Raw genomic sequence first — 24,279 nt, 5'->3', positions numbered from 1 at the left:
TTAAATTAGCTGAAGGTCTACCCTTAGAAATAGTTAAAACTAGATTTATATGTTTAAACATTTGAATTTCTATTAGCTATAAATATACATTTTTTCGTTTTTAACAATATTGTTTCACAAAAATATAGAAGTTTTACTATTATGCTGACAACTAGGAAATGAAAAAAATGTTTAAATAATTTGAAAGGTTTTTAAATTTTCAATCATGTAGTATTTTTAAGAGTGCAAACTTTGTTAGAATAAACGTTCTCTATTTAATTAATTTAGAATTTTGGTATTAGTGTAAAATATATACTTATGAGCTATGACAAAACATTTCAACTTTTTACTAGCTAGCAAAACATAAATGTACAACTATGTGACAAAACAGAATTATTTAATTAATTGAAAGTTGTTGTAAACATCAAATAGTACTCAAACTAGTATTAATTTTAATCAAAAGAAGACTTAGTTTATAAAACTTAAAACTTTATTTATATTACGATCAGTAAAACTTTTTAGTTTAACTTTTAGGACAAGCTTACAAGCTTAAAGTGACTATTGAGTTTTAGTTATTTATTTATTGTCATACTTTGTTTAGTTGTGGTATAGTGATATGTTAATTTATTACTTATCCACGACTTAAATCAGTTTATAAATTTAAATAACAAATTTTCATTAGCTAAAAAAATTTTATAATATATTTAGCAGTTTATTTCTACAGTTAGTTTTATCATTTATAAACACCTCAATTTATTTTCTCAGTCATCATTTAATCAAAACATACTTAGATTTAAAAATATTAATTCTAATAAAATCATAAACTTAATATTCTTTGGTCACACGTATGGATACATACAAATAAAAACAAAAGCAATTACAAAATAAAATGCACGACTTGAAATGAACATTTTTTACAAATAAACATCAAGTTTATAGCCATAAGCGTTAAACCACGTGAGAGTTTACCGCTTAAACTAGCAGATAAACTGTGTATAATTCTGCTAGCGAGCGAAAACGCGTTGAAAATTTGCAACGTATTATTATAGATCATTTTGTCGAGCTAACGGCAAAAAATTAACGCTTGAACGCACATATGCTAGCATTTGACTGCAGTACAGAGCTAGCTGCATTTTCATTTGAGATTATATACAGTAATTTCTCCATTTCAATACAAGCATCGATGGTGTAACGGTTAGCTTTGGTGCCTTCCAAGCACTAGTTACGGTTTCGACTTCCGGTGGACATGTATTCAACATAATATAATCTTAATTAGATAAAACAGTAAGTAAGGATCAACGAAAAAAAAGTGTTTTAAGTAGTGTTCGATAGTTTAGTTGTTAAACTCATTAAAAAATAAGTTATAAATCAATAAACCTAAAATATACACAAAAGAGTGATTGTTTTTATTTAAGTATTATAAACTGAATTAAGATTACTATATTTAAAAAGTGTATATATTCAGTTTTGTAAAATCAAAAACTTCAAGATAATCTACAGAACTCTATTTGAATTCTAATTGAGATAAAAAAAAATATTTTTGAGTAAGATCTACAGTTTGAAAATCCGCTTTGCGGTGAAATATTGTAATTGTTTTTCTTTAAAATAATAAATTATTAATTATAAAGATTTTAAATCTATACATTTTTTCTTTATTTAACTATATACTATCAATTTTTTGTCGATTGTTGCATAGTTTGTAATTTCAATACGTTTTTTGCAGCAAAACAGTTTGAAAATCTGTTTTACGATAAAACTGAGTAGCTTTAAATTTTTTAATAAATTTTAAAACATTAGAATTTAAACATTTTTTGACTTGTTTCTTGTCATAAATCAATTTTAACCAAGTATTCAATAATTAAAAAAATTTACTCACTGGATGTTATGTTTCTATCAATTAACTTTAATTGTTTTTGTTTATAATTGAGTTCTAAAGTTAAACTAACAAATATTTAAGTAAATAAAATGAAAAATGTATAGTTTTTTTTATACAGTTTGTCGACGTTTGTATATATAATTTAATGCTAATTATAACTTACACAATCGTACGTTTTTGTATTTAGGTTGCAATTTTTTTTTTACTCCTGCTGAAAATAACAAAATAATTTAATCTACTTACTAGAAAATAAATTATTGGACAGCAAAAGATGTTATCAAACTATTAGTAATAATTTCTACTAAAAATTTACTTTAATAAAAACAAAAAGGTGCCTAGTTTGGGCTATCTTCAATATATCTTAAAGTTCTAACTAATTTTTTAAAATGTGCTACTTATAAGTATAAGTAAATTAAAGACTGATAAGTTATTTACTTAAACTTGAGAACACTTCTATAAACATTATTATAAGTAAGATAAATATTTTAAGTTTTTAGGTTTAAGTTGGTTACATAAGACACTTAAAATGTAAAAAGGTTACTTTTTAAGTTAAAGAGTATTGCTAAGTTTCCAATTTTAGCGTATAGTAATCAAACGTTAATTTTAACTTTGGACGTCATATCGTTTAAAATCACTTTTAAACGTAAACTCTATTTTGAATGTAAAGTAATTTTTGAGCGTAAAGTATATTTTAAAATAAAAGTCAATTTTGAATGTAAAGTATACTTTGAACAGTAAACTAGTTTTGTGTTATTTTATCACCAATCACATATAAACTAAAACTTACTTGCAACTTTATTTTGTTATAAAAATTGCTATGATCACATATAAATTAAAATATTTTTAACATTGTACATACGTTCAAATGGTTTTATTTAATTGTAAGAAAAACTTTTCATTGGCTCTCTAAATATTTTTTTTTAAGTTGATGTGACTTTAGTTTTATTTTTAATTGCAAAGATAATAGTTTAGTTTTTCGAATATTGAAAAACTAAGCATTCATGTTTTAATTAAATTTTTGAAAAAGTAAACAAATTAGTCAGTGATTAATATTTACTTATTGAAAAATCATTATAATGCTAGTACAGTTTACCAAAAAAATTGCTAGTTTCATCAATTTAAATCTACTTGTTATAACTCAAAAAAGCTACGTATAATGTAGTATATAATTTAAATACTCAGTTTACCTTCGAATATTGGGTTGGCCGAGTGGTTAAGGCGTTAGACTTAAGTTCCAATGGACGATTGTCCGCGTGGGTTCGAACCCACATCCAGTATTTTTTACGTGTAGTAACATTATTTTTCTTTTTATAACTGTAAGTTTTGAACTAAAAAAAGATTTTGCTTAAAAGCCTTATAAATATTATTTATTTAACTTAAGTGTTTAAAATTTACTTTATAAGTTCATAGTTTTATAAGCTTGTAGTTTTTATGTTTAGTTGAGAAAGTTTTTAAGTTTTTATCCTATTTTACGCATCATAACGTGTTTTATGCTATTAACTTACTATAAAGACGTTTTTAAAAGTAAACTAAAAAAGTTTAAGCTCGTTTTCTTTTGACTGTTACCTTAAGTTATAGTAGTGATTTTAATTAACATTTTAAAAATTAAAACACCATATTTAGAGGGTTGAATACGTATGAAAGTTTAAAAAAAAAACTTTTTTAATCATAGGTAATTTTTATAGTATATTTAGTTTATAATGCATGGAATAACTTGATTGATTTTACAAAAAACTAAGCGTAGTAATACATAATTAAACTAAATGTAGTTTAAACAATAGATAAGTTTAAAAAATAAATAGAGTATAAATAAAATATTTTTTGCTAATGGAATCTACGGTTTTCTACATTTGTTGATAAATAGTTTTATTACATCTTGCTCTAGTTATTTGTTATTTAACCTAGATTGGGCCGACAGGCTACAAAGTTTTACTTATATGAACGCGATAGTTGGATACCACGTAACCGACTGCGTGGCCTAATGGATAAGGCGTCTGACTCCTAATCAGAAGATTACGGGTTCGTGTCCCGGCGTGGACTTCTTATCACAACTGCATTAGAGGTAATTCGTTGGCTTGGAAATAACCTAATTGTAAAATTCAACCGAATAAATTGTTTCCTTATATTTTTTTTTGAAAAATAACTTCAACTCAAAATTTAAATTTAGTAATGTTTCACCTGTTTGAACTAAATCAAACGAGATCATCACTCGAAAAAAACTGTAATTTTTTTTATATCAACATGTAAGAAGACATTAGGCTATACTTTATTTAAAACTTGCGTTTATGTGTAAGAAAACAAAAACAAAATAAAACTTATAGCTTAAAGCTATCAACTTCGGAAAATTATTATATCGCCAGGTTAGTTTATGTTAAGGTTAGAAAAATGTAAGCTACTTAATAATAATATAATTTTAAAACATAAACAAAAAATATACTTACAATTAGCATGCTTATAAGATTCGTGAACAACAAGAAAAAACAACTCTTGTAACTAAAACACTAGGTTAATTACTGCTTTTAGTGTTTAAAATTCAATTATTGTATTGTGACGTAATTATAACTTAGGCATATAAAATCTTAAAGCTCTATTAATTAGAAATTTTGAAATTAGTTACTTTTTTTGGTTTTAATATTTGCTTGTGCAAGTTGAAATAGTGGGGAACAGGTCAAAATTACACAAGACAAAATTGCACGGGGGCACAAAACTGCACGAAGATACTTTTGTACCAAGGGTCAGTTTTGGACGTAGGGTCATTTTTGCACGAGAGTAAAATAAAGCAAAAGAAAACTATAAGATAAATTAACATAATACCAAAAAAAAAAATTATGCATAAAGTAATACTTATTTTATATATATAAGTATATAATTTAAAATATATATTATATTATACATTATAAATATAATATATTATAAATTATATATTTGTAAGTATATAAGTACTTATACATAAATGTGTAAGTAATAGCAAAAATTAAAACAAAAAATAAACTAATAAAAGTTGTTATAAAAATAAAAAATTAATAAAACAAAATAAATTAAGTAAAATAAAATAATAAAAATTAAAAAAAGTCATTTTAATACAAAGAAAAAATTCAACCCGTGCAAAAATTTCTTCTTGCAAAAGTGACCCTTCGTTCAAAAGTGTCTTTTTGCAAGTTTATTACGTGCAATTTTATCCTCTCGTGCAAAAGTTTCTTCGTGCAAAAGTATCTTCGTGCAATTTTGTGCCCTCGTGCAATTTTGTACGCTCGTGCAAACTTTAACGCTACACTAAATAGAAAATAGTGATGTATTTATCAAATTTTCTTAAGGTTAGAAATAAAGCATTTTAAAATGAAAACATGAACGTATTAACTCGTTCCCTTTATTTATAGAAGTTCTCCCGTCAGCATTCGCTATATTCATCTTCTCATCATTACTCATGCAACAATACGACAACTTGCAATTATAAATAAAAACTAACTTTAAAGGTGATTGAATTAAAAAATTTTAACGCGTTCTTACTCGCAGTATGTCTGTGATGTTCCTATTAAAAATACTTGTTTGAAGCATAGTTTATCAGAACTTAGTCTTGAAACATATTTTTAAATTTTTGATTTGTTTGAACTCAGTATCAGCCAAGTTTATCAGCACTGAAAGCTTAATTAAATATTTCAAAGTTTAAACACTTTATCAACTGAAAAATTATTAAAAAAAAGAAACATGAAAAAACATTTTTAAATCCTTTTAACAAAACAAAACATAAAATTAAGAAAAAAAAAGTTTGTTCTCACGTAATGAAAACAAATAAGATAAATTATTACAACAAAATTGAGCGAAATATAGTATAAAACATTAATACCTGACTAATAAATGCTAGTTGTAATGAACTACTTTGAATTTTGTACTTTATTTATGATCAATAAAGTATTATACTCGACTAAGGTTTATGTTTAAAGTTTTTTGAATAAAATTTATTCACAGCCGGTGGTAAGCCAAAACTTAAAGAACAATTTTTCAAATGAATATCAATTATTTCTATAAAATTTTAATAAACTTTATTCTGTTGTTTTTGTAAAAACGTAGTACTGTAATTATATAAAATGTTACTGATTTTAATTGTTTTAAATAACCACAAAACACACGTATATTAATAAAAGCTTGAAGAAATTACGTTTTATAGTTGCAAAGTTTGAAAAGTGTTTATTACGTTTCTTTCTTTAAGTATTTGTTGATATTAAATCATTGTTAATAAAATACATACCGATATAATCCATGAAATTAATTTTATATGCTCGAGTTGTAAATTACTTTCACAAGCGTCGATGGTGTAACGGTTAGCATCAGGGGCGTAGCGTGGGGAGGGACACTGGCGCATGCGTGCCACCCAAAAAAAGAAAAGAAGTAAAAAAAGGAATGTAATACCTTTATCCTTCATTGTTTTTTATTTTTGCTTAATTTGCCTTTTTCAACTATGTTTATCTAGTATTCGAAAAGTTAAACGAAATTTTGAATACCCATTAGTGACAAGTTAGAGAAATTACCCAATATACTGATTCGGTGCGCAAACGAAAATGCGATGTTGATGAAAAACTCCATGAGGAAAAATTCTAAAACCTCATTAACTTCATAAGATTTTAGACTCAAAAAGTACGCAACTAGTTAGTGCACCGCTGTAGTATAACCTTATGGCAGATTTTTCTACAAAAAGTTTACAAAAATACGGCACGCTTAAAGGAAAATTAAACAATTTTACAAGTTTTTTTTTTATGCTACAATAAATGTTTAAGACTACTGCTAGTTTTCTGATCTTTATTTTTGTAAACATACAAGAAAAAGCGTGTCGGCCTATGAGAAATAAACTTTGTTTGTGATATTTATTTTAAACAAGTACAATCAGATGAAATAAATTTAAAAAACATATCTTTAACTATTTTACAAAGTTGTAATAAACTGTAATAACAGTTATAAACTTGATCTATTTTAACTTCTGTGCATTTTTATTCAAATTATGTGCAATGAGGTGTACTTATCACTGTTTTATTGTATATTAAAGAGATTGATATGTTTTTCGTAAATAAAACAGATACTTTCGTTTTATTGAATATAATCATTTTTAAAGATATAAAGTTTACTGTTAGTAGTAAAAACAATTTTTATTTAATAAGTTTACATTTGTGCAAGTATAAGTAATTGTAATGAAATTTATACTTTTTATTAAATTGTTTAATTTTGTAATGTATAAGTAATTTTTATAACAGTTACTTCGAACTTATTTTTCTTAATGAATTTTTTTTCAACTTTTTTACTTATAAAAAGATCTATTTATAGCTTATTACAAAAGTTTTAATATAGGGTTTTTTTTGAGAAATTAATTGCGCACCTCCTGACCAAAATACTTCGCTACGCCACTGGTTAGCATCAGTGCTTTCTAGTCACTCCATAACAACTTCCGGTTGATTCACCATTTACCACTAAAACTTTGGAAAAATACAAAAACTATTTTCTATTCTCTAAAATCTTAGAACATTTAGACTACAACAACTGTATAGTGATAGTGAACCTGAAGGCTCATTATATAAACTAAGTATTACCATAAAAAGCCAACCTTGCTAATACATTCTAAATAGGACCTCTTTGTGATATTTACCTAAGTACTGTTCAATAAGTTATACAATTTATAACACATTACAATATAAACAAGTAAACACACACTACAAAGAATACATAACATAATAGTCGATTAAATAATACTTAGCTTAAATAAGAGTTAACAGGTGGCTTTGGCTCACCATTCTACCAAAAGCAACGTTTATTCAAAGTTATCATATTTAAGCATTGAGAAATTGGGAACCGTTCAGTTCCAACCTAAATCAAATCCCACCCGATCATTTCCCACCCGCACAATTCCCACCCGAATCAAATCCCACTCGAATCAAATCCCACCCAATCAAATCCCACCAAAATCAAATTCCACCCGATCAATTCCTACCCAAATCAATTCCCACTCGATCATTTCCCAAACGAATCAATTCCCACCCGAATCAATTCCCATCCACATAATTCCTACCCGGTCAATTCCCACTATATTATCAAACCCGATTATATTTATTCTTGTACGAATTAAAAATTTTAATACGTTTGGAACTCACATTAAAATTTTATTTTTTGTATTTTCAAAAATCGTTTGAAATATGAAAATAGTAAGGTAAAAACGATTTTTTTATTTAAGCTAAAATTTTTACTGTTGCTTATTTTATCATGTTTTTAGTTTAATGTCATTTTTGTTTGTTGATAACTACGATAATTAAATAATTACGACTTGCGAGCAACAAAAAGTTGGTCTGTTACTTGTAAAATGCTATCATTGTTACTAAAGCTTAATCTAGATCAGGTTTGAATAATAATTAAGTTTTTAGTATCGGTACCATTTTCTATCATGCTAACTAATTTACGTCCAATTAGTTTTTTTTTTTTGTACGAGTTGAAACAATTGACATTGACACTTAATTATATTTTAGTTTTTGTAACTACTTAAAACAACAAAATAATATAGTACTGTACAACATAGTTTTTTTTAATAAGAACTTTGAAATTTTAAAATTATTTTAATGCTTATTATATTAAACTCTAGACCTAAACTACTTTTGTTCGTTTATGACTAGATTTTTTTAAGTATTTACGGCCGGCAAGGAAAATTGGCCTATATTTTGTAAATTTATCTTCATTAAGAATGTAGTATGATAATTAACCAAAGATTTATAATTACAAATTTTATTAACCAATTTCAGAAATAAAAGAGTTTAATTACGAACAAAAACGAAAGCTGACACATATACTACAATATTTAAGTTATTGGCTTAAATGCCTTATATATAAATTGATTCAACTAAATCAATCCCACTAAAGAACTTAGAACTTTTTTTTAACGTTGAGTTCTACATTTTTAAAATAACTAAAATATCAACATTATTGAAAATGGAGAGATGAAAAATTGAATATATAATAATAACCAGACAAATTATCAATAAACTTTGTAAACAAAAGAATTTTTGAACGAACAAAAACTTATACAGATACTAATAAGTTGAAGTTGTGGGCTTAAATGCCTCTTATAAAAGTCGATACTTGATCATGGCATTAATAATCAAATATTTTTTTTACAAAGTTTTACATTTTTAATACAACTGAAATTCAACATTAAAAAAAACGAAAAATTTTTGGGTTAGATTTGATCGGGTGGGAATTAATCGGGTTGGATTTGATTCGGGTGGGATTTGATCGGGTTGGAATTGATTCGGGTTGGATTTGATCGGGTGGGAAATGGTCGAGTGGGATTTGATTCGGGTGGGAAATGATTGGGTGGGATTTGATTTGGGTGGTAATTGATCCGGGTGGAAATTGATCGGGTGGGAATTGATCGGGTGTGATTTGATTCGGGTGGGAATTGATCGGGTTGGAATTGATTCGAGTGTGATTTGATTCGGGCGGGATTTGATCGGGTTGGAGTCGTGTGGGTGGGAATTGAGCGCGGGTTGGAAATGTTAGTATACCGAGAATTTAATCTTTTTTTTTGCAATCTCTTCTCTTATACAATTAAGAAAGCAGTGAAGCATGTATTACTGCTACACTCCCTTAACCTGTTTTTTTTTTAAAGTTAAAATTTGTTTCTTAGATTTTAAAATTAAAACATAATTTATGAAATTTATTTCATATTAGGTTCTTTCCCCGTCTTAAAAAACTAAAAAAATCATTTCACTGGTTAAGTTATTTTTATACTGCTATTTAAAACATTAAAAACTTTATAGAAAGTATCAAAAGACTTGAAAAAATACTTATATACATAACATAAGTGCACATGCAAAGTTATAAGTGAATTATATATTAAAACTTTTTACAACAACTAAAACACTTAATATGTTTGTGTTAGTTCAAATTTTTATAAAGTCAGTCTACTGAAGTCCACTTCTTTTCCTATCATCTTGTCGAAAAACTAACGTCTAACGTCCATACAACTTTTGTGTTTGGTACAAATAGGAAGGTAGTTGTCGCCGACTGAATGAGTCCGAACATCCGCTAAGTCAGACGATGACCTTTAGTAAAAGTTGAAGTTGGTGATGAATCAATTCATCTAATTACATCGAACTTGATGATCTTCATCTGTGACGTCATAATAGGCTGACATGAACTAGATTGTTCGTTGTAGTTGTCCATTGATATTTTAAGATGTATTTAGTTTTATATTGTTAAAATAAATGTTATATTTAGTCACTCAAGATTAAAAGACATTTTAAATGCTTTAACTTTTAAAACTTTTTAATAATTAAAACAAGTGTTTTACTAATAATATTAAGAAAGAAACTTTGTTTTCGTAAAGTAACTTTTAATAAGTGTAATGTTTTAGAAACAATTAAATTGTAATAATATTATCACAAAACTATTAAGTTTTTAAATAAACCCCAAATGAATAAAATAATTTAAATTCGTAAACAAATAGAGGAAGGAGATGTTTTGAAATATGTTTAAAATAATCAATTACTCCTTTTCGCTACACAATTTAAAAACAAATGGCTTGAAAAAGCTTTAAGGAAATAACAATCAGACTTCGTAAATAAATAACAATTTTGTTTTTAAAACAATTGTTAGAATTAACTATGAGAGTTACTCCTATAAACATTTTTAAAGTATTTATCAAATATCTGCATCGATAAAAATTATTTTAATTTCTAAGATAATATTTTAAAATCATCTTAAAATAGCCAAAACGAAATTAAGTGTTACTTTTAAGTGAATGAAAATAACGTCATAAGAAATGTGCAAAACTTAACTACCTTTACACAAGTACATTAAGTTTCAGTGAAAAATCAGCTGTAAATGTTTATTTGCTAAAACATACATTTGTTTAAAGACTACTTAAGTAGCTTTTTTTTAACAAAATAAACTTTTTATTTCAATCTTCACAATAACACACTGACGTTTAGTAGCTAGTTTTAAAAACTTTAACAGTTACGAGTTATTTTAATGTGAAAACAAATTGAACAGTTTTTCAACAAATATTTTTCTACTTTCCTGATTAAAATGCTTTTTTTTCGAAGCAATAAAAAGTCCTTAAATGATTTGCTAGTACATTAGCTGCTTCCTTAGACTATTCATTTATTCTTAACCTCTAGTATAGAGTATTTGCTAAAAATTTTAAGAAATATCACTTTCTTTTCGACTAAACTTAGTTTTTTAAATCGAAAGTTTGCGGTATCATTACACATAGCAACTTATTCGCAACATAATTTTAAAGAATTACTTGCTCATAACTTATAAGAAAGTTTTTTGCTGTCTGCAGTTGTTTAAAATAATCTTTTTCATAAGATAGATTTTCATTTTGTTACACAAAGGCAAATATAACAATGGCTACAGATTTAGTATATCCACGATATAAACATTTGTAGCTTACTTTGAGCAAAATGCGAAACATTAGTTAGAAGCTTTTTGTAGATGTTGAGAATAAAAGTCAACAAGAATCCTATTCATCTTGCTCATTTTTTGCTGCTAAATGTTTTCGTGGTTTAAAAAGTTCCTCCCTATACTTTTATAAAAAAACAATTGCAATGTGCATTTATTGCGCTCGGTTGACGACTTTTTCGTGTGTTGGCGTCTTAGATAGACTGCATTTTTTGTTTAAAATTTTGCACTTTGGCACTTGAAAAAAATATAAAGAAGGTAAATCAGGGTTTCCCAAAGTGGGCGATATCGCCCCCCTGGGGGCGATTTTAGTAAGTCGGGGGGTGATAATTAGTAAGGGGGCGAAAGGGTGGGCGATAACTAGTAAGGGGGCGAAAAGGGGGCGATTTTAAAATTTTGGGCAATTAAAAAATTTTTACTTTTTATCTTGCTTTTTTACTAGTTTTAGCTAGCTTACAAATATTTGACCCTGAGGTAAAACTTAAACAAAAAAGTTTATTTTGTTTATGCAAAATATAGAAAAAAAACCAATTGCTTATGATTCCTACTTTCAAGTAAATTACATATTTTCATTCATATATTTTTTTACTTAAAAATTACATAAATCATAGACGATCAGAATCCATCTCGACATTTTATAACCTGACATATATGTTATTTGTGATCATAAATGGTTTATAAAAATCTATGGTGTCTATTATTAAGTATCACCTCATGATATTTCCAATTGTTTTTTGAAAATTTACTAAGTTAGACTAAGAAATAAAACTATACAGGGTTGCCAATTTACCTAGAAACCTGGAAAAACCTGGAGTTTGACAATTTAGGCAAAAAAACCTGGAAAAATCTGGAATGTTTAACAATTTTGAATTATTAAAAAGTAAAATTTCGATTTGTCACAATAAAGCTATCAAATAGATAAAAATATGAATCCCTTTGAGGCAGATCTTTTTGAAGTAAACGACTTACAGGAAACGTTCTCAGACTTACAAACTGACCTTGAACTTAAAGTAAATTTTTCCAAAGAACGATCTGAAAGCTTTTAGACTCAACAAAAACTAAGACAAAAGCTTCCAATAATTTAAGAGAAATTTAGATTTTTCTTTATAGCTTTTCCTTCTAGCTATGGTATTAAAAAAACTTTCAGTTCAGTTATTAACATTTTGAGCAAAAGATCTAATCTAGATATTTGTAAAGGAGGTGACTTAAAGCTTTATTTTACTGATTTAGAATCAGATTAGAAAAACTTGCAAGAATTCATGAACTTCATCCTTCGCATTATATTTGAATTCAGTAGCAGACATTATTTTATGAAAGTTTTTTTATTTATTTGATCTTTTAAAATACTTCTTGTTTAACCTGGTTTGTATTGTATTTAAGTAGTCATTTTATATTAAAAATTCTTTTAAGTTATTTATTCTATAACAGGTTTGCATAATGCCTAATAAATATTAATTACGGTAGACTTTCTCTTGAGTTCGCACTTTTTACCTAAAAAAAGTGCAAATTTATATTTTCTTAAGTTTAAAATAAAAAAAGTCTATTACTAACTAAGTATCAATAAAACAAAAAAAAATATTTTATAGCTCAAATAGATCTATTTTTTAAAGGAATGTTTGTTTTATGTTTTAGTGGACTTCATGTTTATTCATAACATTATTGCATATAACATATTGAAATTTGTCATTTTGTAAAAATAAATGATAATGCATTTTTGAGTTTAAACTTTTTGATTTTTTTCAAAGTGCGAACTTAAGCGGAAGTCTACTGAAACTATTAGATGGTTTATGTTTTAAAAATGTTAATAGTTTTTTTTTGACCTGGTTAATTTTGTAGTTTATATTTGTCGTTTTACATTATACTAAAAGTTTTTAAAGCATAGTGATTAAAATATTTGTTTGAAAAATATTTATTTAATCTTGTTTAATCTGTTTATTCAATAAATAAAAAAATCTTGATAACCATTAAAATTTTTATGTCAAAAAAGATTTTTTTGGTTTTAAAAGAGTATAGATTTAAGGTCTTTATTTGAGATGACTTAAAATTTTTCATCAAAAAGATTTTTAAACTCATTTTTATTTTCTAACTTGATTTATTATTGTTAAGAAATTTATATATTGAGGATTTTCAAACTATTAATACAACTGTTTTTTATTTTATCTTAATTGAAAGTATCTTAGCAATTAGAATGTGTTGTTTATTTTAATATTTCAACACTAGCTTTTAGTTTTTACTATTTTTCTCTGATAAGTTATTATAGGCTAATAGCTAGAAAAAAAATAAACACAATTAAATAAGCCATCAAAAAGACTGCTACAGTTACAAAATAAAATTTTAACCTAATTAAAAGCTTTTTTTTAAATTGATTACTATCTGTTCACAGAATTAACTGTAAAACATTTGATTTTTTTTGAGTTTAAATTAAGATAAAAAAATTTGTTAGAATTAAGGTTTAGTTTCCTTAAGGTTATTCCAAGTCAAATACTATTTCATGGTATTCTACTACGCAACATATATTTTAAAATGTTTAAAATTAAAATTTTAACTTTACAGCTAACTTACTTATAATATATCTTCGCATTGAAATTTATAATTTTACTGCATTAACTGAAGCTGTTGATGAAACTACTTTTCATGTGAGATAATCAATCAGTCGGTCAAACTTCCTCAAACTAGATCAGAAATTATGTTTTAATATTTATTTCATTATGTGTAAAATAAACTGTTCATTCTTTTATAGTTTTTTAATCTCTGGTATAGTAATTTTAGAATATGCCTATTTATAAAAAAAAATTAAGTATTTTGTGCGGCTTAAATAAGTTACTTAGTATTAACTACTAAATGTCCAAAATTCGTTATATGAGAGATTATTACAATGCCAGGTTTAAGTAAAGATTTTAGATGGGTAACGTACGGTTCGGATTCAGTCAAATTTCGACCCGCTAATTAACTTGAAAACTACTTTCTGAAAAATAAATAAAATTAGTTTTTTGATACTTAATATTTTGAAATACGCTTTCAACTTGGGTATCAGTTCACAATAGTATTTCTTAGATCACAATAATACTAAACATTTTATTACAATTTCCCTCCAGTTTTTTTATTTTCTTATAAGTTATTTTTTTTAATTATGCAGCCCGCAATCTTATTTTTTAACGAGTTGAAACTAGAAAAGACTTTTTAGTAAATATGAATTGCTGACTACAAAAGTTGTCCACTACTAACCTAAAAGTTTTATTAGTTTTGAAACAATTCATATTTAAAAAGGGTTGATTACAAGTTACTAAAGGATTTTTAATAATTAAGTATTTTTATATACTTTACTGGGCTTATAAGAAAATAACTGTAGACGATTTTCTAAAGCCGTGTAAACTACTTTAAACATAGCCCAAAAGTGCGTGCATAAGAAGTACCGGACTGAATTAGATTTCAAACACAACTTTTTTGGCTTAAAATTTTGTGCTCAAGAGAAAAACTACTTTGTAAAATCGTGGGGGCGTTTTTTTTTCAAATTTCTGAAAAGGGGGCGATTTAGTAAATAAGTTTGGGAAACCCTGAGGTAAATGATAATAACCACGAAAACAAGAAAAAATTAAGTATTTCTTAATCTTGAATAAACAACACTTTGGTTACGCAGTTTTTGTATACCTTTAACACATTAAATAATTTTAAAGCCGATTTTTTTAATAAACACTAAGTAGTTTTTACAAAGAAGATATTTAAGAGAAAAAGTCAAATTTTGTAGAAATAATTTTTTGTAGGTCGTCGTGACTTTTAAAACTTTATTTAAAATATTTCTGAATTTTTTTTAGACTCAAGTTTGTACATAAGTTAAGTGAAAAGTCATCCCACTTTAAAATACTAAAATGAAAAATGAAAAAAATCTCTACATCTTCTATTAATTAAGAAGGTGACTTCTGTATTTATATAAATTATAAACTACTGCAATTCCAGAACAAAATAATTCGCTGCGAGCAGGATTTAAATCTGCGCGGGCAATGCCCATTAGATTTCGAGTCCAACGCCTTAACCACTCGGCCATCGCAGCTCCCGTTGGAAATATACTTTTCTTGTTTATATAGTTAAGTAGTTGTCAATACAAAACAAATCATATTAAGAAACTAAGTAAATAAGTTTTTTTAAGTATATATAGTTTATAGTTACAAAAGACTAAACTTTTCAAAAATTTGCTATTTAAATGTTATTTAGTTATGTTATAGCTTTGTTATTTAGTTCTTATATCCAACAATAACTACTAATAAATTTATATCAATACTAATTTACTCGTAATTATATTCAACAAAATATATTCTTCGTAAGTAGATGAAAAATGATTAATTTAAAAAATAAACAATGCATAGGCAAACATAACTATTTTTTTTAAATTGAGATGATAAAATCAAATCATTTTCTAAAAAATAGTTCATAAAGGAGCCTGACAGGGGACTTGAACCCCTGACCGTTGGATTAAAAGTCCAAGCTCTACCGACAGAGCTAGCCAGGCTCACGTCGACATGGAAATTATAGCGTTTATAATTAAAATCGTTATATATTGTGACGTAGTAATTCAAACTCTTAGACGTAGTTATTGAAACTAATGTTGCAAAATACAAAATACATTTCAAATTTTTTATTTAGTATTTAGGCTGTAACAAATCAATGGTAATACAAAATTGTTAGTAATCTTTGAATTAGGAATTGTAGTAATACTACTGCTATTACTTTTTATTAATAGTACTATTACTAATTATCTTTATATTTTAATTTATATAAGTTAAGTTTAGTTCTGGTAGAATTTACTTATTATAAATTATTTAAAAATTGTACAATAGGTTATTTATCTGTTCAAGTGTGAAACTATTTCTGCTGTTCAAAAAGTTCAAATAAAAATATTTCATACGGAAATCAATAATATAGTAAAAAAAAAAAACATTATTTTAAGTACCAAAACAAAATAAAGTTTCATTTGCGAAGTTATGTTCTACCGAGACTTGAACTCGGATCACAGATTTCAGAGTTCTGATAACTAACCATTACACCATAGGATCGCACGTTAATATTATATTTTTTGTGAATTTATAGCTACAAACACTATCAAACTTTTAGATAAGACAAGACTTGTTTAAGTTTGTTTTACACTTAATTAAAGGGAATAAAAAGTATAGCTTTAACTACAATTATACATGTAATTTATAAAATAAGGCATGTAAAACAATTGATTTAAGGATTTGGGATTACTTTTTTAATTATACTTACACGTTAGTTTAAAAAGTTTAGTTTTTGTAAAGAAAAAAAAAACATAATTGTAAAATATATATAATATGAAGCTTTATTACTTTTTGAAATTTTTAGAATAAAATAAAAAACCAAGTATAGATAAGTTTATATTAAAAAAATTAATTCTGTTTTTTCTATTTAGTTTGAACCGTTAAAGATAAAAAAAATTACAAACTAGTAATAAAAAAAATCAATTTAATTATGAAAATGATAACTTTTTTGTTAACATAAAAACTAAACTTAATTTTACTAGTTAGTTTTGGTTACTTATAAACTTGTTTAAGGCTAGTATAGTTAGGGAGCGGGTCAGAATGACACAGCGACAAAATGACACGGTGCGTCACCTTGGCACGGTGCGTCACTTTGGCATAGAGGGTCACTTTGGCACGGCGACAAAATTACACGGTGCGTCACTTTGGCACAGCGACAAAATGACACAGTGCGTTACCTTGGCACGGTGCGTCACTTTGGCACGGAGGGTCACTTTGGCACAGCGACAAAATGACACGGTGCGTCACTTTGGTACGGAGGGTCACTTTAGCACAGCGAAAAAATAACACGGTGGTTAATAAGGGAGAGAACGATTTGTTGTGAAACTTCATTGGTATGCACAACGATCTTATTTTTCTAGGAAATTTTTCGGTTTCCTGTCTTCTATCTGGTTTTGTAGAAATAGCAACAATCACATTGATTAACTTTAAAAACAAAGACCGTAGGATTTTTTGATTGTGACTTCATAAAATAAAGTGAAACACGTAATGTTTATACCTTCTATTGTCCATCGTCGTACTTATAAACAACATACTCATTTTTAAGCAGTAGCAAGGTGTTAGATGTGCTTAATAAACGAAAAATAGTTGTTTGTATCAAACAACGTTCACAAATATGCAAAAGCAGCAACTTTTTTAACAAAATACGACTGCCAAAATTAAAAGGAATTTATTTTTGATTTCTTTCGAATGGAAAAACTTAAACACAGTTTAGTACTAGAACTTGAAACGAATAATAAAAATTAGAAAATGACTTGCCATTTTACGACTAGAAAGATAAAAACTCACATAAACATGTTTTTTAAACTTCAGCAATATTCTGACTTAAAAAATACAATCTACATTTTGGATCAATAATTCAGCACATCAATTCAATAAACTAGTAGATGTAAATACAGAGGAAAGTTTGTTTTATAAACTAAAACTCAGACGTTAGCGAAAACAACTTTTCTGCTGTTGTAATTCTAAATTCTAATGCGGTTTTTATTTTACGTTTTTATGCTTAAAAAAATAATACTTGCGCTCTTTTGGAGACTTAATAGGTTGCATTTTTGAACTAAAATACTGCATTCCCTGACGACCTACGTTAGTAACCGCAAATAAATTAGTTTTTTAGCAAAACATTCCCTACATCAAGCATCTCTTTAAATAAAACTCAATAAACCACTAATACACACTTGTAATACAATTGTAGACTTGCTTAAACAAAATACAATGTTTCTCACTTTTATATAAGTAAAACTTCGCAAAATAAAACATTATTGCAATTGACATTGTCAAGATTTTAAACTCGTTAAAAAGTTGATTATTAATTATTTAAATTATTTTCTCGCTCCGTTTTTAAACGGATTAGGCGTCTGATTCCTATTAGAATATTCCTAAAGCTCAGGCAACTCATGGTCTCCAATGTCTCAATACAGATATTGGAGACCACGGGTTGCCCATGATAATTAGGTAAATAGAGCATCGCTTTAACCAATTACTTCTAATTGCCCCATACTTTCAAAATGTTGTCTATTTTATATCAAAATAATTTTTTTTTATCAGAAAGAAATTAACTCCTAATTAATAAACAATATTGTTTTAAATTTTAGAAAAAAGTTTTTAGAAATCCTAGAAAATGTATTTATTTTTACAAAAAACTCCGTTTTTTATTCGCAAGATTAAAAATAGAAAATTAAATATTATTTTCATAACAGAGTTAAGACAAAACCGAGTTTTTTAAAACTTTGTAATAAAACTCAAGAATATAAAGTAGCAGAAAAGGTTAACTAGCAAATTAAAATCTACTTTTACTGTATTATTATGAAATTTACTTACTGATTTTGTATTAAATATAAATGCTATTTAATTCCTAATATGCAATAAAATACTATTTTATCTGTCATACTCTAAGTTTAACTTTTTATATTTTAGACTAAAAAGTTTTGTAAAAATAAAAAAGACTTATATTATTAACTTTAATAGAATGGCTGCAGCTTTAATAAGAAGGCTGCAGTAGCAATGTTGTATGTATAACCTCTAGTGATTATTTTTTTAAAGTGGTAAATATATAAATGCGCATGAATGGTTGCATCAGACTCTTAATTTTTTCTCAACTGTTCATAATACTGTTTTTAACTTTTTTCATAAATTTAGGCTCCAGGACCGTTTATTTTAGTTATTTGCTTTTAGACAAGTTTATTATAAATTTTCAATACAAAGTTTTAAATATACATCCTAACTTATTAACTTTTGTTGAATATAAATATATATACATATTTAATATAAATGGCTAGTTACTACAAAAGCATCTGTATTTAAAAAAAATGAAGTTAAAACACGCATGACTTATTCTTACTACGAAATAACTCTATATTAAATTAAATCTTAGTTATTTTTCATAACAATTCCTAATAATAATTATTTAAACGTTTAACAAAAAATACTAAATTTTATTCATTACATAAATGTGAATGGTGAAACGTAAAAATTAAAATATAATAAATCTTTTGTTTAACTAATTTTTATCAAAATTTTACATTTAAAAATTATATTACTGAAGAAGTTTAGTTTTGCTTATAAGTTTGTTAATCCATGCTATAGTAACGGACGGTGTCATTTTGTCGCTATGTCGAAGTGACGTATTGTGTCATTTTGTCGATATGCCAAAGTGACGCACCGTGCCTAAGTGACGCACCGTGTCATTTTGTCGCTGTTCCAAAGTGACCCTCCGTGCCAAAGTGACGCACCATGTCGTTTTGTCGCAGTGCCAAAGTGACGCTCCGTGTCATTTTGTCGCAGTGCCAAAGTGACCCTCCGTGCCAAAGTGACGCACCGTGTCGTTTTGTCGCTGTGCCAAAGTGACCCTCTGTGCCAAAGTGACGCACCGTGTCATTTTTTCGCTGTGCCAAAGTGACGCACCGTGTCATTTTGTCGCCATGCCAAAGTGAGGCACCGTGCGAAGGTGACGCACCGTGTCATTTTGTCGCTGTGCCAAAGTGACGCACCGTGTCATTTTGTCGCCGTGCCAAAGTGACTCTCTGTGCCAAAGTGACGCACCGTGCCAGAGTGACGCACCGTGTCATTTTGTCGCTGTGCCAAAGTGACACACCGTGTCATTTTGTCGCCGTGCCAAAGTGACCCTCCGTGTCGAAGTGACGCACCGTGACAAAGCAGAAGTGTTACTGTTACAATTATTAATTTCTTTATACTACCATTGTATTAGGTTATCTGACTAAACACTGTTTTTATTTTAAATATAAAAAATCTGCGTGAAAAATATGTTATATAGCGATAAAACTGCTCTTTTATGGCTAATACATAATTGACAAAACACTAACAAAAATATTGAAATATTATACAACCTTAAATTGTATTATACTACCAAAAGGCCTAAAAGTGCATCTAATGTTTTTATTCTTAAATATAGAAAAATAACAAAACATTAAAAAAAAAGTTCAATATGGTGTATGAGTAAAAAATCTTTATAACTGATTTAGAAATCTAATATTATTTCAGTTGTTTTGGAATTTTTTTGGAAACCAATTTACTAGCTTAACTATTTTATTTCTAAGTTACTTTTCTTTTCTCATAGTTTTTCTTAAACTGATTTTATACACTGATTACAAAATTGGGTTATAGATCTGTTGATTAAAATTTTGTGCAGTTTTTTAAGTTGTATATAAAACTTACTTTAAGTATAAGTAACAGGTAAAGTAAATGCATCTAGAAATTTTTTCAAAACAAAACAGAACTTATAATTTATATTGGTTTCCTTCTTAGAGAAATTTTTTTTTAATTTAGATTCTTATCTGTTTATAAACTTGTAAAGTTTTAAAGTTAATCTAAATAAATTAAAAAAATTCAGTTCAATTAAAGGTCAGTTATAGTAGAGAACTTTTATTTTCTCATTTCAGAACATACTATTAACCATTTTATATTGTGTTACACTGAGTTGCACAGTAGTGTGACTTTATACTTACTTTAAAAGTAGTTTTTTGTACTTTGATTACTTTGTTAAACAGTTGGTATAGAAAAGCATTTTTTGAATCACTTATTTTTTACATTGCATGCAAAGATTTTAGCATGTTTAAATTGAAGTAAAGGCTTATTCTAAAACTTGCACACTAATGCACAGAGTTAGGGTTTTATATTAAGATAATATTTAGCTATCAAAAAAATATAATGATAGACAATTTTTTGTGTTAGTAAAACCTGTTGAAAAACTCAAACTTATGAATTGTTATATCTGTCACCAAAATCGGTTAACTGATGAAGAAAATGAAAAAAATTATTTTTTTTGTACTACCGTTGTAATATTAGAAATATAGTTGGAACTTAAGAATGCTTACAAAAATGTATTTTTGACATTACTGCTTAAATGCCTATCAAAGCCTAAGTGAAATGCTTTTAAATTTATGCTTTAAGAAACTCTATCGTATTATATTAAATAATTCTTAGGGTTTGAAAATTACAATGTTATTTTTCTGTGATAAAGATAGTAATTACAACTAACTTATTTAAAGTTTATACTTTCAAAAACTTTTTTTTTCTTGAATTAAATTCAAACTTAGTAATTAGTAAATTGCTGTAGTTTTAAAAATTAGATTTAATAAAAATTAGATATAAATTTATAATGAGCGCGTGAGATAATAACTTCACTTTTTTCAGTGCTGTAACGCGTTTTCAGTATATAAAACTACATCAGGTCATAATTAGAACAAATTCAATTACATTCGACAAGTAATACTACAGCTATAAGTGTTAAGTTGTATCCATCTTCAGTAATAAAGTTTTTTTTTCCTTTCCCCTTAACTTTTTCTATTTAAAATTTTTTATTACATTAAGTTAAAAAAACTTTTATTTTCAGTAATTAATACTTATATTAAACTTACCCAACTGTGCATTTTTCATTAAATTTGAACACTTAGTATCAAAATTCTTTTGTTTATGTTTTTATTCATCAATACGTTCGGATAAAATTCGGATATTTCCGTACATATGTAATGAAACAAAGCATATTATAAACAGTTTATCAGCGTTGCCTAAAGCAAAAATATTAACAAATGATTGAACGCGACTTTTGTAATTGTATAATCTTTTTACAACACTTCTAAACCATTAAGATAAGTTCTTACTAAAACACTTTAAACATTTTACCTTACACTAAAAATTAATATTTAACAAAAAAAAAGGTTCTTTCTTATGTTTCGGTTTTTTAAACACTATATCAAAATACTTTTTTGAATTTTTTGATATTACAACAATTAATAAATATTATTTATAAAATTAGTTAATTTAAATTAGTTTATAAAACTAAAAAAAAAACATTACTCACTCTTTTGTATAGGTTTCAGGTTTATTGATTTATAACTTATTTTTATAATGACTTAAACAACTAAACTATCGAACACTACTTTAAACACTATTTCTTTTTTTTTCTGTTAATACTTACTTACTAATTAATAAAGTTTGTTTTATGTTGTATATATATTAAACGTAAATAGACTTTTTCAAGAACATTTTTAGATTTAAACGTGTTTAAAGCTAATGTTTAATCCAGCTTTCTAAATTGTTATTGTATTTAATTTCATGTATTTTAAGTACGATCAATTATTTAAAAGTGTTCAGAGAATTGTGCAGTTTATAAACGAAATAAGTTACACCGTTCAAAAACCATTTTCTAATTTTCTATTCAAACATAAAGTTCCTACATAGCATAAAAAAATACATTAAAAATAAATTTTTAAGAAATGTTTATTTAATATTTTCGTAGAATAATATTTAGTTATATTTTACTTAACTTTATTTAATTAGTAATATATTTAGTTTTTGATTAATGAACAAAATAGTAAATTTGTTATGCTCGTTTTATGTTTAAGAACATTTTATTTCTATATAAGAATGTGTTCCCCGATTCGTTTTTTAATCTGTTTTCTAATTTTACTAGGTAAGGTCTTTCTTTAACAAGCTAAAATCAGCTTATCGTCCGTAGTTATGTTTTAAATAATCATAATTTTCGGTTTAACTAAGTATTAAACAACGAAAATATTAGATATACATTTCTTTAAAGTTTATTTATGTCAAAGCATATAACATCATTACGATTAAACCAAATTTACTGTAACCAAACATGGATATGTTACCAAACATTATGTTACCAAACATTGGATAAAAGTTAACAAAAGAGATGGCAGCAGTGGGATTCGAACCCACGCCTCCGAAGAGACTGCAGCCTTAATCCAGCGCCTTAAACCGCTCGGCCATGCTACCTTAACACATCTCCGCCGGGACTCGAACCCGGAACCTCTGGATTAGAAGTCCAGCGCGCTATCCATTGCGCTACGGAGACGCTTGTGGATATTGGCACGGCACGGTTTATAATTTCAAATTGACTATTCGTGACCTAATAATTGAAGCATTTAATATATATGCAAAGCAAACATAGACTAATTGAGATAAATTTAATTACATAGGAATGATATTTATATTTTCTAAAGCTGTAAATAATAAAATTACTTATAGTTAAGTTATTTCATACATCTTATTTTTATACATGTATATCTTTGCTACAGTTTTAAAAAATAACAAAGTTTACTATATGCTTTTAACACGTAACTATTAATTTAATAAGAAAATAAACTTGATTTATTTTATAGAAATAATATTTAGCTTTCTGAGTTTATAAAAGTTAAGTTTATTTACGTATTTATAAAAACAAATGGGTTTATTTGTTACAACAATTCAAACTAATTATCATAAAAACCTTTGTCAAGTTATAAACAAACTTTTTAACCACTGCTGAGTAAACTATAACAGTTTTATTCTAGAATAGTTAATAAGAAAAATTACATTGGTTGAAGTTCAAAACAGTTTTTATTAAATTTGTTCGTTTTATAAACGTCTATTTAGCTTATATTAGTGTTAATTTATTTACTTACACAATAACTATGACAGTTACGTCATCATTAATATCAACTAAAGTTTTAGCAAAATAAAAAAGCTCCCCGTCGGAGAATCGAACCCCGGTCGCACGCGTGACAGGCGGGAATACTCACCACTATACTAACGAGGATGTAATGTGGCCAGTACATAAATCGAACCCGCGACATTCGCGTTATTAGCACGACGCACTAACCAACTGACCAACTACTTGCAAATTTTTAGTTTATAAAGCTGGAAGTTTCGATTGTTACGTCGTGATCAACACTGCGCGACTACGTCTCTGAGGAAAACACATTAATTCCTTAACATTTTTTGTTTTGTTGTTTTAATTACTTGTTTCTCTATTACTTCGAACAAAATAAGTTTTTATAGTTGCATTAAGTTTAAATAACAATGTTTTATGAACAATTGGTATGCTTATTTTTACAAGTTATTAAGCTTTACATTTACTTTTATTGAATTAATAGAAAAAAAATCTCAAATTTACTTAAAATTTGCAAATATGCGGAAGTT

At 26.6% G+C, this 24,279-nt stretch overlaps 4 non-coding genes across 4 annotated transcripts; 1 reads left to right on the top strand and 3 right to left on the bottom strand.

The window, feature by feature from the left end:
• Nucleotides 1-3,050: 3,050 nt before the first annotated feature.
• On the top strand, nt 3,051-3,132 carry Trnal-uaa (transfer RNA leucine (anticodon UAA)). The gene has a single exon. It is a non-coding gene; the product is annotated as a tRNA-Leu (tRNA).
• A 12,127-nt stretch (nt 3,133-15,259) lies between these two features.
• On the bottom strand, nt 15,260-15,341 carry Trnas-cga (transfer RNA serine (anticodon CGA)). Its single transcript has one exon. It is a non-coding gene; the product is annotated as a tRNA-Ser (tRNA).
• A 7,671-nt stretch (nt 15,342-23,012) lies between these two features.
• Trnal-aag (transfer RNA leucine (anticodon AAG)) lies at nt 23,013-23,094 on the bottom strand. Its single transcript has one exon. It is a non-coding gene; the product is annotated as a tRNA-Leu (tRNA).
• A 6-nt stretch (nt 23,095-23,100) lies between these two features.
• On the bottom strand, nt 23,101-23,173 carry Trnar-ucu (transfer RNA arginine (anticodon UCU)). The gene has a single exon. It is a non-coding gene; the product is annotated as a tRNA-Arg (tRNA).
• Nucleotides 23,174-24,279: the final 1,106 nt, after the last annotated feature.

Source organism: Thalia democratica, chromosome 2 (genome assembly GCF_965202585.1).
Source record: "Thalia democratica chromosome 2, ktThaDemo2.hap1.1, whole genome shotgun sequence".
Classification (NCBI taxonomy): Eukaryota; Metazoa; Chordata; class Thaliacea; order Salpida; family Salpidae; genus Thalia; species Thalia democratica.
Note: the sequence above shows the minus strand (reverse complement) of the source record. Positions and strands in the feature narration are given on the sequence as shown.